Source organism: Chinchilla lanigera, unplaced genomic scaffold (genome assembly GCF_000276665.1).
Source record: "Chinchilla lanigera isolate Chin_1 unplaced genomic scaffold, ChiLan1.0 scaffold00047, whole genome shotgun sequence".
NCBI classification, from domain to species: domain Eukaryota; kingdom Metazoa; phylum Chordata; class Mammalia; order Rodentia; family Chinchillidae; genus Chinchilla; species Chinchilla lanigera.
This window is the reverse complement of record NW_004955448.1, coordinates 18,345,960-18,364,074: the sequence shown is the minus strand read 5'-3', so window position 1 is coordinate 18,364,074 and position 18,115 is coordinate 18,345,960. Positions and strand designations below refer to the sequence as shown.

At 37.8% G+C, this 18,115-nt stretch overlaps 1 protein-coding gene and 1 long non-coding RNA gene across 8 annotated transcripts in view; one reads left to right on the top strand and one right to left on the bottom strand.

The window, feature by feature from the left end:
• Positions 1-18,115, top strand: part of Mecom (MDS1 and EVI1 complex locus) — a gene marked incomplete at its 5' end in the record, with an annotated part of 282,239 nt that overhangs the window by 178,011 nt on the left and 86,113 nt on the right.
• LOC102014188 lies at positions 3,509-16,860 on the bottom strand. The gene is made up of 3 exons (XR_262479.2): positions 16,741-16,860; positions 13,169-13,272; positions 3,509-3,673 (listed from the first exon to the last, which is right to left on the bottom strand). It is a non-coding gene; the product is annotated as an uncharacterized LOC102014188 (long non-coding RNA).

Below are 18,115 nucleotides of genomic sequence, written 5' to 3'. Positions count from 1 at the left end.
GCTTTACCATAGATTGTGTCTGCCTTTAGTCAGAAAACAAGACCATATTGTTACCCACTTGGGGAACAAAATACAGCGTCTGCTCTGGCAATGCCAAGCAGAACTCTGCAAAAAGAACTTGTATTTTTAGACATCTGTAACCCTAATTTCTACTGAGTTCATCCGCTCACAAACTTAAATTACCTTCTGAGTTTGCACACATAGAATAAGCAGGCACAACCTCATTTCGAAAATCTATTAATTCTTTTGGTAGATAATCCTCGAAAGAATTTGTATGAATACAGAATTCAGTGGTGTAAGTTGAAGTTTCTCTTAACTCTAAAACGGATCAGGTGGCTTTAAGAACACAGTGTGTGAATGGTCACTACCGTTACGTCACAGTGCTCTTATGCTCCCGTAGCACGTTATGGCTGAGATCCAAAGCAGCTAGAAAACCACCTTGAGAAGACACCATATGAAGCAGACGAATGTACTAGACACTCTTCACTTATGGCAGTTCCCACATAGCACTTTATTTTTATTTAAAGCATGGGCACATCTTTCTTCAGTTTTTACTTTTATTAGCACACGTTTGCAGCACATAATGATGACATTTCTTTGTGGAATTACTGCGCATACATAACACATTGTAAACCATTTTTCATCCTCCCTATTCCCTCTCTCCATCCATCTCTTGGTTCCTTTCCCTTTTGCAAAAGATCTATCTCCCCATTTCCTATTACCTGCCTTTTATTTTGCTCTTTATTTATATTTTGGGTTTCTCATGGAAGAACAATTTTGGTTTTGCCCTTATTACCATGAATTATGACCCTTGTTATCAAAATATCCCAATAGATATTTTTGAAATGGGGCAAGTATTTAATACGTATACTAACAAAAATCAAAATACAAGCTGTCTTATATAAGGCTTTATGAAAATTGTGAGGCATTTTACAGTGTGAACAGTGTACATGTGTGTATGTATTTATTACAAACCACTCTGACTGTAAACTTTGTTTTTCAAACTACGACTTTATTATCATTGTTGTTTTTAAATCTTCCTTTCTTCTTACTGAGAAAACATGTCTCAGGACATATGATACATGAGAATTGGGAAGGAAATATTAGAACTTATGAGCACTGAGTGAGATATAGATATAAAATGCCATCTCATGCAGGTCAGTCATATTTAAAATTATGTTTCCTTTAGAGAAGAATGTACTCACTGATAAGCTATCTCATGTAATCAATGAACATGACTTCCTGTGAACTCTATTCGTACTGGACCCCCATAGTTAATAGCCATAGGAGAAAAGGAACTTGAAAAATTCTCCTCTATTTGATAACTACGGAATCCTGGCTAACTCTGAGGTTTAGTCAGAGAGCATATTGGTTTCAGCAGACTATGGTAAAGTTAATTAAGGATGATTAATGGAGCATTTTCCCTCCAATGATATCTGTGACAGAACAAAGCTGTCTGAGGCTTGTCAAGCAGAATTTGAGTTGAATGAGTATTTATGTGATCAAATCTGAAGGCTGCCTCTTGACACAGAGAGGATTCATCAATCAATTGCTCTGGCTCACGGTGGTGGGAAATTGGTATATCTGAGTAGATTCTGCCCCCATCCCCCATTTTTTCCATTCAATCATCCCTTCAGGCTACAATGCATCTTTAGCTTTTACCTCTGACCACCTCAAGGGCTGCCCGAGAAAAGTAAAGGCAAGAGTGGAAACATCTATTACGGTGGTTCTTCTCCAGCGGAACTCAGGCAATTGATTTCTTTTAAGTAGAGGGTTATAAAGCGGCACTGGCCTGAGTAAGGAATTAATTGTCATTAGCAAAATGCACCTCACAGGCCGAAGGGAAATGGCGGTGAGCTTAGTCAAACACTGTGTGTCGCACAGCTGCAGCTTCCTTGTGCTTGCTCCCTTTCTCCTTATAAAACTGCCATGTATGCCATTTTGTAAGTTTCTTGAGGTCAGTTAATTCTAAGACTAGTCTAAAGAAGACCAAATGCAGATACAAACTACGATCTGTCATATTTGGGTTCTAAATGTGCTGGCCACTGGCTCGGCCAGGAGAGGTGGTGCTGGCCATGGGTTCCGATAGGTCGAGTTCTGATCTTCCTCATTTTCACCAGGGTATTCAGCGCCTGGTGTGACTACAGGTGATGGTGCAGAGGTATGACTGGGATGAACTAAATTAGAGACATTCATTTTACAAGGTGTATGCAAGTGATTTCACATGCACTATCTGATTTGATAACCACTGTAAGTTTGTTTTAATAGGGAGGCATGGTAATTCTTACTAAGTAGACATGGAAATGAGGTTGAAGGAGGCTCTACAACTGCTGGAATGATATGGCTGTATGTAAAGAAGTGACAGAGATCCAGTTCTTGGTGCCTTCATCATAACCTGTACATACCCACTCTGTAGACCACGGGTTTTCTGAGTCATTGTTTGTCATACTTCTGCCGACAAACAATGGCATGATATTTGCAAGCGAGAGTATTTATCAGAGCTTTTAATATTTAAAGCCATTTGAAGCAGTTCAGTTTATTACTTTGGCTGATTTATATTTAATTTTGACTTTGAATAACTACAATTAGTAGTGAGATATTTCTGGTACAGTTATGAGGATTCCTGATGATTTCAGGAGTAACAATGAACTGCATATAGTGTCAGTGTATGACATACACAAGCAAACACGACTTCCCAGGAGAGTAGCCCCACTAATTCCTTAGATGTGTCATTTAGAAGCACACAAAATGTGCACACACATGTCCATACAATTGTTGCTGATATTATTTATTCAGATATTTACCTAGAAGCCGTTTTGAAGATTTGGTTTTTATGTGGCAAAGAAGGTACTTAGTTGGCTACTAATCAGAAAATTGTATTTATTCCCAACTCAAGCTTACTTATCTTGAAATGTGTAATAGTTTATTTCATAAGCTAAAATCTCACTCTGTTTAGAAAACACACACAGATTAGTATACAATAAAATTTTCATTCAATTTTGCTTAAAACCTTTGCAGTCATTATCTTTATAGTATTATATATTGGAGAAAACTTATGTAACTTTCTTATGTGTTCTCAGAGTACAAAGAAGATTTTTTTAAATTATGTAATAAAAGGATTGCCTATGGTTTACTTTCAATTAATATTGCTTCTCTTTATACTTACATATAAATGCTGATTTGTATTAGAAGTGTCTAAACTATAACAATGAGTTTTGAACTAAAATATTTTTGAAATGGGCAATTAACATTTCAAAATGCATAAGCTTTAATTTTCTAGCCATGAGAATGTATTAAACATTTTCATTTAATTTTTTGTCAAATGTTTGTGAAAGTATTGAAAGACCTTCATTTGTTTTCCTTCTTCAAATTTCTTGTGTAATGATATTGAAGAGCTCTATGTAGCCCTAAAAATTCTATAGACTAATAATGTTTTATTCCCTAAAATATTTTGGAATAAGAAAATTTCACTAAAATATTTGAAATGAGAAAATTTATTTACCTTAGCTTTAGAGGCAAAATTCAAAGAGCAGAAAAAAGAATGATCTAACGGCAGCAGCACAGAGAACTGGAGTCCACAGCCTTTCTTCATCACTGCACAGTGTCTTCCAAGGTGAGAGCACACAGGGGGCTCAGGACGGCCAATAAATGCTGGGCAGAGAACTGTTTTTCTCTTAAAAGACAGAAATGGGAATAGAATATCTCCTGTAAACATTCTTGGATCTCTGAATTTTTATGGGTTATATCACAGTCTGAGCTATAGAAGTTAAAGTTAACCGAAACCTCTATGTCTGTCACGTGAACTATGATTAAGTCAGGTGATGTCCACTGAGTAGGCAATTAATTTCTTTAATCAGATGATATTCTTCTCTGTTAAATTTTAAAATTTAATTTGAACACATAGCTCTGACTTAGCAGATGGTTTAATATCTAGGTTCTGTTATTTCATGGGCCTTCGACTTTTACCCCACTCACTTCATCTCTCAGGTTGATGTCATTTGTGTAATATCCCTGCCTTTCTACATCCAAATTACTCAGAAAATGTCTAAATGGAACAGCACTTTTCAAGCTGCTACTGAATCACTGGTTGCCACTGTCTGGGTATTCTTGACCCCCAAATATCCAACAAACTTCATTGATAAAAATAAATAAACAATTATTACTTTTATGTCTTGGGTGAATGTGTGACGTCACATTCCAAGTTAGAGCAGCAGTAAGATAACAGTAATTCAGGGTGTGTAGTTTGGCAGTTTAGTAAACTGCACAACAATTGCAAAACTGATATTTATAGGTATTATCCTTAAAAGTAAGAGAGTACTTTCAAATGGAGTAAAAAGTTTGATCATTCAATAGACATCAAGCCAGGCATGGTGGTGCACACCTTTAATCCCAGCACTTGGAGGGCTGAGACAGAAGGATTGCTGCGAGTTCAAGGATAGCCTGAGCTACATAGTGAGCTCAGGCAATCCTGCCCTGCAAAGCAAAACCCTGTCTCAAGAAAAATCAGTAGACATTATTAGTTTGGTTAAGTTGGCCTGTTTTAACTAAACTAGTTTAATTATCTTATATGATACAAAGTAAATGTGGCAAAGACTGGTTCATCAATTAACTCGCATTTTAAAAACTAGAAGAAATTTCCAGGCATAATATCCACATTCTTTCATCATATTTTCAACTGGGTTAGTTACAGGATCATACAAAGCACATAATTTTGGTCACATAATAGGAGAGAATCACTAAAATTTGATTGAAAAGTATTGGAGGTTTTGGAAATGATAAATTTTTCTCAGGAGGGAAGATTAATATGTATATATATATACTAATTTAAAATACTGGTTTTGTTTGTTTGTTTGTTTTTGGTACTGGGAATGCCACTCAGGACCTCGTGCTTGCCAGCCAGGCACTGGGCTGTCGAGCCTTCTCCCTGGCCCAGTAGTTATGTCTGAATAGTGTCATGTCTGATATATTTTGTATCACTGCCTTGAATTACTAAACATATTTTACAAATAAGCATATTAAAATAGTTACAAGTAAAAGCTATTTGATGTCATTGAAATGGTATTTGCAGACTTACTCTGCCTGCCCTATTCCTTGCTAACTATACACACATGCTTTCCTCTAATTTTTCTGAGCAATCCAGCATATTTTCAATGCACAGAACTTCACAAAATCAGAATTTGGTGTTCTACCCATGTTTCTTCTATGTTTATCGCACAACACAGGTATTTTTCTCTAAGTCCCTTTTGATTCTCTTCACTTTCACTCTCTCCTTACTTCCTCCTTCCCCAGCTAAAATCAAAAGGAAACCAAACAAACCCCACATGCGCGTGCTATTCTCCATCCCACCTCCAGCTTTTTACCACCCTTCTCCATTTTATCTGGTCAGTGTCTACTCTTCTTTAGGTGTCATACTGGACTTGCCTTGATCTTACCCTAGGCAATCTTACATATGTCCGGTAGGTTCTTTTTTCCTCCACCCCTGTCTCTGTCCAGGCAGGTGCTCTTATGTGGTCCTATAGTCCTGAAAGTGCTCACTTAGGCATCTACATCCACAGGAGTCTATAAGCTCCACGAAACCTATGTCCATAGTTGCTTTCTTTAGAGTTTCATAGCCTGGAACATAGTAGGATATCCATAAATAATAGGGAATGAAAGAAAGGAAGGGAAGAAGGGGAGAGAGGGACAATGCTATTTAATAGAAATGTGTCTGAAGAACTCAAGTTCATCCAGAGATAAAGCACTGCCACCCACCAAGAATTATAGTAGAGGTGGGTAAGGAGTCAGCATTCCAAATGGGAACAGGCTTTGCTTGTATTGGCTGTAGCTGCACCAAAAGCCAGCCTTTTTATTTGTGAAATCGCCCACTCCATATATGCTTTAAGTTTGAAAGTAGACATGGCCCTTTAGTGAGGGCATATTTACAGGAATACACAATATAATCATCTCTAGAGCCCTGTGTTCAGCTGCCACGCTACTCACTAGCTTTGCCCTTTGTCCATTTATTAGCCATCTTCAAACCATGGACTGAGAACCTGGGCTGCTTATATGTATTAGAAAGTCTGTTCCAAATATCCCTGAGTTAAAATGTTCAGCCTTTTTTATAAATTGGCTGAAGTTCCATAGTTTAGAAAATTAGCACCTGTTTGAAGTCCAACAAGTCTTTCAAACCTTGCCCCTACTATATACAAACATATGAGTTTGGACAGGTCACTCCTCTGAACTCTACTTTCCTCACCCACACAGTCAGGACGCTAGCTGGTCTGTGGTGAGGTTTTTGAGAGGATCAAACATACGTGAAGATAAGTTGTAAACTCTAAGCAGTATAAGTCCAAAAGTTGATAAAAATTGGTAACATAGATAATAAGTATTCATCAAAAGTGATGCTAAGTCATTCAAAGTCCTTACTTCACTCTGGAATTAGAAAACAAGATTTGGAATGAGGAGGATCAGTATAAAGAGATATTTATATGTACGCTCTGTTTTGGTTACCACCTCTGGAAAAAGGGCCTCTTTTTATGGTTTGCTGCTCTGAAAATTCACCCAGACTTTTGAAATACCTTGAGTCTTAAATGTTTAGATTTAGATTATATTTATATTATAGTATGATTCTTTCCTTGCCCAGATATGTGGATACTATTTTTGTGTGCAAGTAAGCTTAAAAATTGACTGTCTAAATATTTAACCAGAGTATTTTAAAAGAATTTCATTATTTATCTTCTTTATGATTTATATTATCATGTTCTGTGTCTGTAGTTATGGTTTATCATAAGCAGCCCATCTGCTGCAACAGCCAAAGTGGAACATTCATATAAGATGAGTTCAGATATCATAAACATGACAAGAGATGGATTACATTTAGTCTTTCTCCATGTTTAACCAATTTAATTTGTTTCCTATGCAGAAGAGGCTCTAAATTTACTTAATATATGTTAGCACTTAGGAACATAGCTAGAAACAAGACGAAGGTCTTAACCTATTCGTAAATAAATGAGAAGATTCCTGTCGGAGTGAAAGAGAGAGAGAGAGAATTTATGTCAAACAATCAGGAATTTAATACATAGTGGTCTTTTAGGATGTCCACTTTGTATACATACTCTTAAGGCATGATTACGAATAACTTCATTTCCTATAAACAATGTGACTGGTGAAATTACTCACAGATACAACAAAAAGGGGAAGAAAGGTAAGACGTTTTAAGTAAAGCCAATAAGTGAATTACTTTCCCTGAAAAGGTTAAAAATGGCAGATTTGTTTTTCACTGCCATAATATTTGTCTTTGTTGAGCCAACTATCTGAGGTACTCTCCAGAAGATGCAGGCTCATTGAGATGTCACTGTGTGACCCCAGGTTCAAAGTTACAGCGGAGCCTGGAGGACTTTGCCCCTCTCTAATGTGGGGACTTGAAGAGTGCTAACTGAAGAGCTAAGTCTGCTGCCTAAATAAAAGTATTGATACTACTGTAGGAAATCTTTTGATGATTATGCTGGATTTCCCTCTGCCCCTGGTAAAGGTCAAGTAGAGGACTTTTTAGTGCAAGTAAAAGAGTCATTCACTTTTCACTCTTTAGTAAAGGCTGTGTCATATTATTAGTGAAAATGTGATTAACTGCTAAAGCAACATAAGTCTTAAAGATCTATAAAGCCATTTCTCTCAAAGTTATGGATTCATTGCTCTGCACACTAAATATATGTTGTTCCAGGATCGTGCAAGTCATGAATACTAAAACTAAAAATAAACATATTTCTTTGATGATTATTTACTACCAAACAATTTGCGACTAATACATTCATATTATAGGATGCAAATACAAATGTGACATAACTGAGTGGGCCTTCAAGATGAACTGTCATTACTTTTGGAAATATGGGCAGTGCCTCAACTTCATCACAGCCTTTGTAACGTAATGTTTTGAGAGCCTGTGACTGATGTTTAACTTGCAGCAGTTTGGTCCCTAAATTCCATACTTAGCAAGAAAATGGTTTCATTCAGCCTCATTGATGACCTAAAAACCCACATGTGGGAACATTAGATGCCATTGTGAATGCAGAGATGGTAAAATGAGATCGGGTGGCTTCTTGCAAGGAAGACACTGAGTTCATAACTGAACACAAAGGCAGCTTTGTGACAGTACCAGTCCCAGGGAAACAGCACCACAGTCTATAAGGATAGATGCTCATAACTTCTCCATGCAGTATTCAAAAATATTCAGTGAGAGTACTGACATCAACATCTTGGTTATACATTCAAATTATTTTTCCAGGATATATAATTACTCACAGATTATGTAGCAAAATAAAAAGCTATGCAACGCTTATAGTGCACATGCCCAGCTGACAATGTTTTCTTTCTTAAGTTTCCATCTCTCCTTTTCGTTCTCTGCATTTCCTCTTTCAAGGACCACAGTTGGTTACTCATCTTTCTGTTTCTTTTATTCATTCTTTTTTTACTTTCTCCATTCCCTTTCCTTTTCTTTCTGTAATTGTTCCCCTTCCTTTTCCCCATTTTACCCCATTTCTTGCTTTCTGAATCAGAACAGGAAGGAAACTATCACTGAGTGCATTAATCATTATGTTCTTGGCACTGCCAAAGATTGGCTTCAAGGAGAAAGTTTTCTGGTATGAAGAGAGAGCTGCAGTCCTTAAAAGAGTGAATATGTGATTTTCTCCCAATTCTTATATTGTGATTGGCTATTCTATTATTTTAATCTAAGTGGACCCTTGCAATATTTTAATTTTGGTACACAGTGGATAATAAGGAAGTTATATTTGCAATCTCCTTTTAAAAATAAGCTACTAAGTAGAAAACAGGGCAAAAGAAGTAAATGATGGAGCAAGGTACACATTATATGATCACCGCTGACTGCTGTGTAAGTTAGACAGCCCCAGTGTGCTTCTAATTTATGTAGCTGATAACCCAAGTTAGCAGAGACCCTGGCACTATTATAGAGGTAATATTTTCTCAAGGATGTACAGTCTTAAACAACTTCTTCCTGTATTAGGTTCATGCATGCTTTTCTTTAACATAAAGCAGGTATGTCTGTTCTCTTGTTCCACTTCATTTTCTTGGAAAAATAAATTTATTGTAGGCCAGCTGAATGGATATTCTGCTTACTGTTTATGACCTGAAGTTGCTTTCCCCATCTCCTGTACTACCCAGGGAATTAGTTCAATATAGAGCTTATTCCACACCCATTCCTTTATTTTCTCCCTCTCCATCCTTCTTTTCAGAGTTCTGTTTCAAAAACTATATTGCCACAGAGCAGCTGGTAGCACTTAGCTACCACCTGCACAAGTAGTTCTCTTTCCAATGGAAGAAAATTTTGCTTACATAAGGGCAAAAAAAATTGTAAGGTGCTGGCTTTTCCATTTTTATTTGTATTTGTGTACACTTTCTTACTTATTGATGAATGTTCTGCTAAGTGAAATTTAACTCCTTGGTAAAGAATGAGAAACAGTATAATACAGGAGTCATTAGTTTCAGTGAGGTTGGTTAAATTGAAACTACATGCATAAGGCGAGAGGTTGGTCATAGCCAGGAAGAGACTCTTAAAATCTGTAACTTCTTTGAAGGGTGAGAAACCTCTCTCTTGAGTTGGAAACTTCTACTGTGATTTTCCAGGTAACAGTCGTGATTGAAGGCTAAGAAAATCATCATGATGTCTGCTGGACTACAGTGAGTGGCATTGTATGGTCAGACTTTTAAGACCTAACAGTATATAAATCCCTATTGCTAGGGAATAAGTTTAAGTGTCTATGTTTTTATTAAACTATTCATATAACTACCCACTGAATATTGATCTTAACTGCACTCACATTGACTAATGTGTCAAATAGCTCGATTTCCTTAAATCAAGGTAGCTATTCTGAAAGTGAAACCCCAGCCTAAGACCTGGCCATCTACAAATAATATCTGCTGAGTAACCTATGCAAAGCCATAATATTTGCAGTTCATAAGTCACTATTTCTTGCCTCTTTTAATTTTCAGTCGCCATTCTTCTCTAGACTGAGGAACTGAGTCACAGCTATGCTAAGTGAGCAAGTCAAGCGCACTTAGTGTAAACTAACGCAGACTTCCAGCATGGAAGCCTTTTAAGGAGAAATGCTCAGCAGTTAATATTGTTTTAATCAGATATAAAGATTATCTGGAGCCACAGAATATAGCTATATATGTATCCTATCAAGAATATGAATCATCAGAGTAAATGCTAGATTTTTTTTAAAAATCCAATTCCAAGATGGAAAGGATCGTGCAAAAAATTTAGTATGATATATTAGCTCTATAGACTAACTATAAATCATACCACCAAGGTTACCTACTAGTTTCTGGTGATACTGAGACTAGGGCCACATTAACTTCTTTCTTTCCTTTCTTCCTTTCCTTTCTTCTTTACTTCTCCTCTCTTTAGTTATTCTTGTTTCTTTTCTTTCTCAAATGCTAGAGCCCATGTTTGGGGTCAGCTACTACCTATCTACTCTAGGTAATGGAGATAAGCCCTAACCAAATCAGACACCTTCCCTGCTCTCAGACGGCCTCGTGAGGGATGCAGTGACATGAACAAACAGGTCCAGTGCGGTCATGGTGAAGGCAGAAGATCGCAAATACAGATAGATGGTGGTTGAGAGGGATTCACAGCCAACTCTAAAGGAAGTCACAGAAAGTTTCCTTCAGGAAGTACATCTACACCATCACCTCAATGATAATTAATCTTATTACAATAACGGGGAGTGGTATGGTAGCAGGAAAGGATGTTAGGCATCTGTGTGGAGACAAGAGAACGCATAGTGAAACCCAGGAACTGGTAGAAGTTCAGCATGAGGGGGGAAAGGCAGGAAAAGAGCAATATAAGAGACTAAATTGAATTCTTTACTTTAAAGGTAAATCTAATTCTTCAGGCATTAGAACCTTCTGAAATACTATCAGGAACAATGAAGGCTGTAGTACTCATTAATTATAATAACTGAGGGTGGTGGATGGTAAAGTGATGAACTCTAATATAAAGGGTAAAGATTATGGATTTCCTTTGAGTTTGAAGGAGATGATCCCAAAAACAAACAAAAAAAGGCTTCAAAGAAGACTTTGAAAGATTAGTAGTGTATCTGTAAGTCACCGCTGAACTGCACAACCTCACTCTTTACTGTGTGTCTTTAGCTCCTCAATTTTCAGTCTGTCTCTGTTTTTCCAATTACACTTGCAAAGGTCAGCACTAACCCCTTGCTGAAAAATCTAAGGTGTAACTTTTCAGCCCTCCCTTCACAATCACTTTCTCAGGGCGATTCATGCCCTCTTGGGCCTGGTTACCCCCTGGCTGCCCCGTCACCACATATTTCTCCTTAGTCTCCTCTTCCGGGGTTATTTTTGGGTGCTCTTCTCCTTTTCTCTACATCCTTGAACACTGGTGTTTTCACGAGTCCAGGCATCAGTGCTCCTTCTTCTCTATACCTCTTGATGTTCCTTGGTCATATGTGCCTGGAGATGCCACTTACTCATCCAGGAAGGACACTCAGATCATTGTTTGAAGCTCCAAACCTACAGCTTTGCTCACTTAACTGAACGTCTTCTTAGTATCTTGTCCTACTTGAAATGAAGTGAAATCCATTTCCTCTCTTTTTATCCCCATTAAAGTTAATAGTTTCATCATGTTCCTTTTTTCCTCTCAAACTAGAATTTAGAATTTAGAGGTTTAGTTTGACTTGTACTCTCCCCTACTCCTGTCCAGAGACATGCCAAATTTAATGTTCTATCCCCAGAAATGTTTCTCTATTCAGCATGATTTTCTCAAAATCACAGTCTTTCCTTTAATTCTAAACCTCACCTCTTGTTGCCAGGACTGTATGAGTACCCTAAATGGTCTCTCACCCATTTAAGATCACCCCTTCAAAACACCAAACATGAAATGTTTGTTTAAGGCACTATTCTGTTTCCCTACTGTCCACAGAAGTAGTTTTATTTTTTTGCTTTTTGAGACAGGGTCTCACTATGCAGTTTAGACTGGCCTTGAACTCACTTTGTAGCTCAGGCTGGCCTCGAACTCACAACAGTCCTCCTGCTTCAGCCTCCTGAGCGCTGGGATTACGTGGAAACTTGGAGAAGGAAAGCCAAGTAGATCAGCCTCTTACCTTCTCACCTATGCATCAAGCATTTCAGCACCCATTTTTACTCGTTTGATATTCATAGGCTTGTATAAGATTTTTCTTGGGAGAGAAGTGTTCTGTTGCTAAAAAGATTTTGAAAATAAGAAGACTAAAGCAAATTTTTTAGCCCCGTATACACGCCTCATGATGTTTAGTTCCAAAATGCCTATTTAACTTCATGTCTCCCCCTATCTCAGGCTTTCACCCTAGTTATCATTCACTCAGAGTTCTGAAAGTTCCTTCAGCATAGAATATTTTTATTTATGTTAGTTTTTACCCTTTCACTTCTATATCCATATGTGTTTTCCATTTTTTTCCACCTCCTCTACCTGACAAAATCCTGGTTATTAAATGCCAATCTTACTCTTACAGCTATCCCCAAGAAAGATAGCTGTAGACCTGTTCTACTGTATTTAACTCAGCTGTTGTCTCCACCTCCAGCGGTACAGCACTTGCCTTGCAAGTGCAAGGCCCTGGGTTCAATTTCTGGTACCTAGAACAAACAAACAAACCAGATTGGATAAAAAGAACAAAGTCTGGAATCACAGAGATGGGGTGGAAAGGAAATTTTCAGAATAGTAAAGTATGAGGTAGATTAGAATCTGCTGCAAATTCATTGCTGAATTGATGGAATGAAAGAACATATATCAGAAGAAAAAGGTGTAAGGCTGAAGAGTGTTCCTGTCTTCAGAAATCCAACGCAGGAAAATGAATGCATGTATGAATGAATGTAGTATATAAATACTGCCATTAGCTTTACTGTACAGATGAGGACAATGAGTTTCAGATGAACTAGCTGACTGCACAGGACTTCATACCTAGGGTTTCTGGATAGAGCATAGCACGTCAAGTCTGTCAGACTCCAGAGTCTGACATCTATTTTGTTCACTACTCAGTCTGAACAAATTCTGTTTAACCAAGTATTTTTTATCTAATACTGAATATGTACAGGTGCTCAGGTAACATTTCCTTTACTAACACCAATCAGTAAAAATAGAGTTCCAGAGAAAGGCATCATCCAGGTATCTGAAGCTTACCTCTTTGAGATCTGTGGCTTCTGTATTGTTGCCATTAGGAATAAAAAGTTTTTAAAATTCATCCGGTGCAGGAGTCCACACAGGCAATGTTGCCAGATCCATGTCTTAAATAAAAATAAGTTGATTCTGAGTGACTCTCTTCAAAGAAAAATGTGAGCACATGGGCAAATGAGCTTGACTTCTGTGCCTCCCAAGTTAGAGGCAATTTTCTTACCCTTCCAATTCTTGACCTGCTCTTACAGACCTGCAGTTGGCAGAGCTTCCCTGCAGAGATAGGCTCACACCTTACTCTGCTGCTTTAAACAAGTTGGGTTTTAATATTTTTCAGAGTGTGGTCTGTACACCACATGTATCCAACAGGAGGATATTATTTCAAAATGCAGATATATAAATGTAAAAAAGAAAGCTGAGCGCAAACCCTGAGACTCTGCTTACTCTAATGAAATGAGCACCATAAGTAAGAGTGTGGTGATGGTGCTTTGAAAAGAGCGGGTTTGAGAGTACAAAGCACAGTCACTGGAGTGTGCAGGCATTTAATGATAGCTGTTAGCCATGGAAGCCCTATTTTGTATTATACCCTGCCAGGCACATTTCAGCTAGTGACGCTCTGCGGTGTGACGTGCAAGCACCTCAGTTCTGTGGCTGTTCAGACTCTATCCAGGCTGTCACAGCGCCTGCCCAGGTGACCCCTCTTCCTGTCTCTCTCATTTCATTGTTTACCTACCGCTTTAAGATTCTTCTGTGAGCAGAAACTCTGGATTGCTTTATAATTTAATTGTCATAATACCTTGCAAAAGAAAATTATGGGTTCTGTGGCACAGATGAGAAAGCTGAGGCTTGAACAGCTTAATAATATTCCAGAATCGTGGAAGCAAGGAGTCAGAATTCGGATGTAAAAAAGTTCACCTGACTCTGTAATCCCACCTTCTCCTAATATGTCATTTGTTTTTTCTCATTTGGCTTGCCACATGACAGGTGTACATATAACTATAGTTGAAGTTTCCCATGCAAGACACACGGCCACCAAGCCCTTTTCTGAGCACATATTTGTGGTATGTTTTAAATCATCACCTTACTCACAAAATTATAGCTATGGAAATAGGTAATTCATTATTTAAATGTCGAAGTTTAATTGTAATCTGGAATTTATTTTTAGTAGCAGTTTCTAAAATGTTTTAATTGACCTTGCTGTATGTGTTAGTTGGTGCATGAAGGGATGACCCGTGACTGGGAAACCACTGCTGATTTTTTAGTCAGCGCTTTAAAAGCAAGACTTTCTGTAAGGTTACTTAAAGAATACTATGCATCTGCATTGTTTAATGCAGCAAGCCCTGGCTGCATGTGGCTATTGTCACTGAGGAACTAAATTTTAGTTTTAATCAATGTTTAAATTTAAATAACCACTTGTGGCCTGTGGTCCCCTAATGGAAAGCATAGATCCAGAGTGCTCTGCAAGAAGACAGTCAAGTTGAGTGGTTAAGGATTCTAAACTAAAGCCGAACTGACTCTTTGACTAGCCTATACTTCTGCCCAAATGTAGGGGGCACTCAGTAGCCACCACACTATCAGTGAGAATCTATAGCTGCGTGGTCAGTAGCGTTAGGGGAGAGACCAACCGCTTGACCAAGGAAGCACAGTGTGTCCTTTTTCTTTTTAATGTATCCCCTGAGTGCGTTGAATTTGAAGAACGCTTTGATGAAAAGAGAAGCAAGGTATTCTTTACCACAGTTTCCAGTCTGCATCTTTGTCAGCTGCCCAAGGTGCCAAGCACAGATACTTGTCAGTTCTATATGGAGTAATTCTGTCCTTTCAAACACTTCAGTGGCATGACATAGAGATGGCCCTAGTGTTACAACCTTGTTTAATTGTTTACTCTGTTGATTTTATTCTTCAGGTGGGCCCCACCTATTGTTTCAGAGGTCGAGGAGCTGCATCATTGCATTTTACCTGAACTGTGGCCCCATATTCTTTCTTCTTAGCAAACATTCTGCAGCAGCGGGGTTGCAAGCTATCATTCCACACATCACAGCAAACCTCAGACAACTTGGGTTTAATTACTCCCTGTTGACTGGCTTTGCCATTACTGAAATCTCTTTTAACACACTGGCATTGAGAGTGGCAGTGTAGGGTTTCTTACCTCTCAGCACAATAGCTTTTGCATTAATATCTCAAGGTTGATTTCACAGAGCAAAAGCCTACTTGTGGTCTATACCATTTGTTTAAACATAAATCGCAAACAGTGGTGTGGGTGACACAATGTAGCTATAAATAATGAAAAGAAAGCCTATGAATAATTTTAGATACTTTTTTTAAAAAGTGATGGAATTCTTTTTTAAAGATCTTGGCATTTCAAGTGGATGTCAGATTTCAATTACCTTGCTTTTCTTAATTTTTAGGAGACATTTATCTTTTATTACTATGCTAAATAAATAACTTGTGCATAGTGTAGCCCAAGCTGAACTTTGCATGATGTTTAATAAACTATAATTTTTGTTAATTGTGCCTAATCTGAATGTTCTGTGAAGGCTTATACAGAAAGAAGTGTCATTGTCACTAAAGGTTAACAACCTCATGAAAGGGACAGTTCAGTGATTGTTTCCAAGTATGTTTATATGTCTTAAAAGTTATGAGAAAAACAATAAGACTTTGGCATTGAATATCTAGCAAAATGTATTCTGGGATTCATCACAATGTAGAAATTAAGTAATACAGAAGGAAAGAGCTGAGCGATTTATCTTATAAATGCTCATTTTGAAAAATCACACGTGGGATAACCTAGCATAGGGCTACCATTGTTTTCAAGATTAGTGGGGCTAGTGAACTTTGTATTACCTGGCAAACACTGTCTGGTTCCACTGTGTAGGCAGCTAGAACCCTCTCTGTCTAAGTTGTTTTCCCTACCCAAGCTCAAAGCTGCCTTATTATACTTGCAGAACCACTGAGTCAGGATAGTATTGATCCTAAGGGACCGAGATCCTTCTTGATGCTGATACCTTGATGCTACTGTACTCAGGAGTTAAGGTGCCTCACCAATTTCATAAGTAGTCTTTAACCCCTTCCTTCAATGGTTTTCCATTGCATTGATAATGTTCAAGATTCATAGTGTCTCTGCCAAGATCCTCTGTTATCTGGTTCCTGCAAATTCTTTAACCTATATCTCTCCAGTCTTTTCCCAGTTCCTCAAATTCTCTTCATGTACTTAAATTTCTCCACACACTTTGTACATTTTATTCATTCGTTCAGTATTTCTTGAACACTTACTATGCCAGGTACCACACTGATTGCTAAAAGCTCTGTGAGAGAATAAACTGGATGCATCTGTACCCTCCTGAGGTTTATAGACTAGTCAGGAATCCAGAAATGGAACAAATAACTACATAAGCTGCTCTCTCTGACCTTTACTTTTGCAAGTAGCGACCTCATGCTTACATTTCATGTCTCCTGTGAAGCCTCTTTCCTGCGGTTTACTTACCTGATCCTTCCTCTATGTTAGTGACTCTTAATATATACTAAAGAAATAAAACAGAACCATAGAAACAGAGATTAGACTTTACGACTTGGTAGAAACCAACCTGACTCTGTGGCTTTGAGGTTCTTCCTGAGTCTTGATTGGTCAGACTGCCTCAGGTGATGCTATTTAGCCACTATTGGTTAGTGCCAAGTCTACACATTTGCCTGGGTCTGGATTACAAGGCGGAGCTGGGTACCTGAAGGAATTAGAATCATTTGTCAAGTACCTCCTCATTTCCAATTTTACTCCTATTAATTTCTGATCTCTTTACAAGTACTAAAAAACAAACACAGAGAAACAGAAAACATAGATTAAGAGCACAGAACACCAGAAACAGAACCACTTAAATCTAGACTGCCACTGGCACCTTTCTATTTCCCAAAATGTAAACTGGAAATAATAGTCCATGAGATAATATAAGCAAAGCCATCAAAACATACCTACTGCATTTTAAGCACTAGCTGCTATTTTTATTCCTGCATTTTTGATGAGGAACAAAAGGTTTTGGAGGGCTAGGCAACTGAAAGATCATGGAGTTAGCAACACAAACAACAGAGCCAAGACCAGAACACAAATCATCCAGTTTCAGACTCTCGCATCTCCTCTCTATTCCAGAGCAGGTAAATAATCCACCCAGTGATTGAAGGTGACATAAAAGTCAACCAATATTTACCAGAAAAGATAGCCTGTCTGCCTTTAAAAGCCTGGATTTTAAGAAGTTGTGCTTATACCTGCTTTTTGTGAATAAAGTTGTGTTTGGTTTCCTGTAATGGACAGCAGCAGTCATATGAGTAGTGTGCCAGATGGTTGAATAAATCCTCGGGAAGCACCATATTCTTCTGTTTAATTTTTAAATGCTATATGTCAGGTTGAGAAGGAAAGATAAGAAAGGATTGACCTTGTCTTGTGCTGATAAATTGCTTTCTCCAAATATACCTCCAGTTGGGTACTGTTCTACAGAATCTGAAGTCTAGTGCTAAGAAAGTACAAGAAGTCACCCATTTAGCAAGAAAATTCCTACACTGACTTGATATGGATAAAATATGACTTTCAAAAAATTGTTCATCATTGAAGTATTATTCATGCTATTAGCGATCTAGGCATAAATTAAAATTATTCAGTGTAGAATTTTGTTTATATAAGGATGTTTTCACTCATTGTTTTTCTTGTGTCACACCATATTTATACCAGTCCTTTGCAGTAGTCTGAAATAATTAGGAAGAAAACTTCTACAGTATTAATTGCACATACCCATTCCTGTCTATTATTCTAGTAAAATACAGTGGTACCTCGGTGGAACGAAAAGAAATGTTTAGTGATAGGATCACTGCCAATGTGTTCAAAGTTTAGCTCTATTTTAATTGATTATCTCATATGAACCAGGAACAAAGATGCTCAAAACACTTTTCCTGGTCATAGAAATCTTAGGGTTTAGT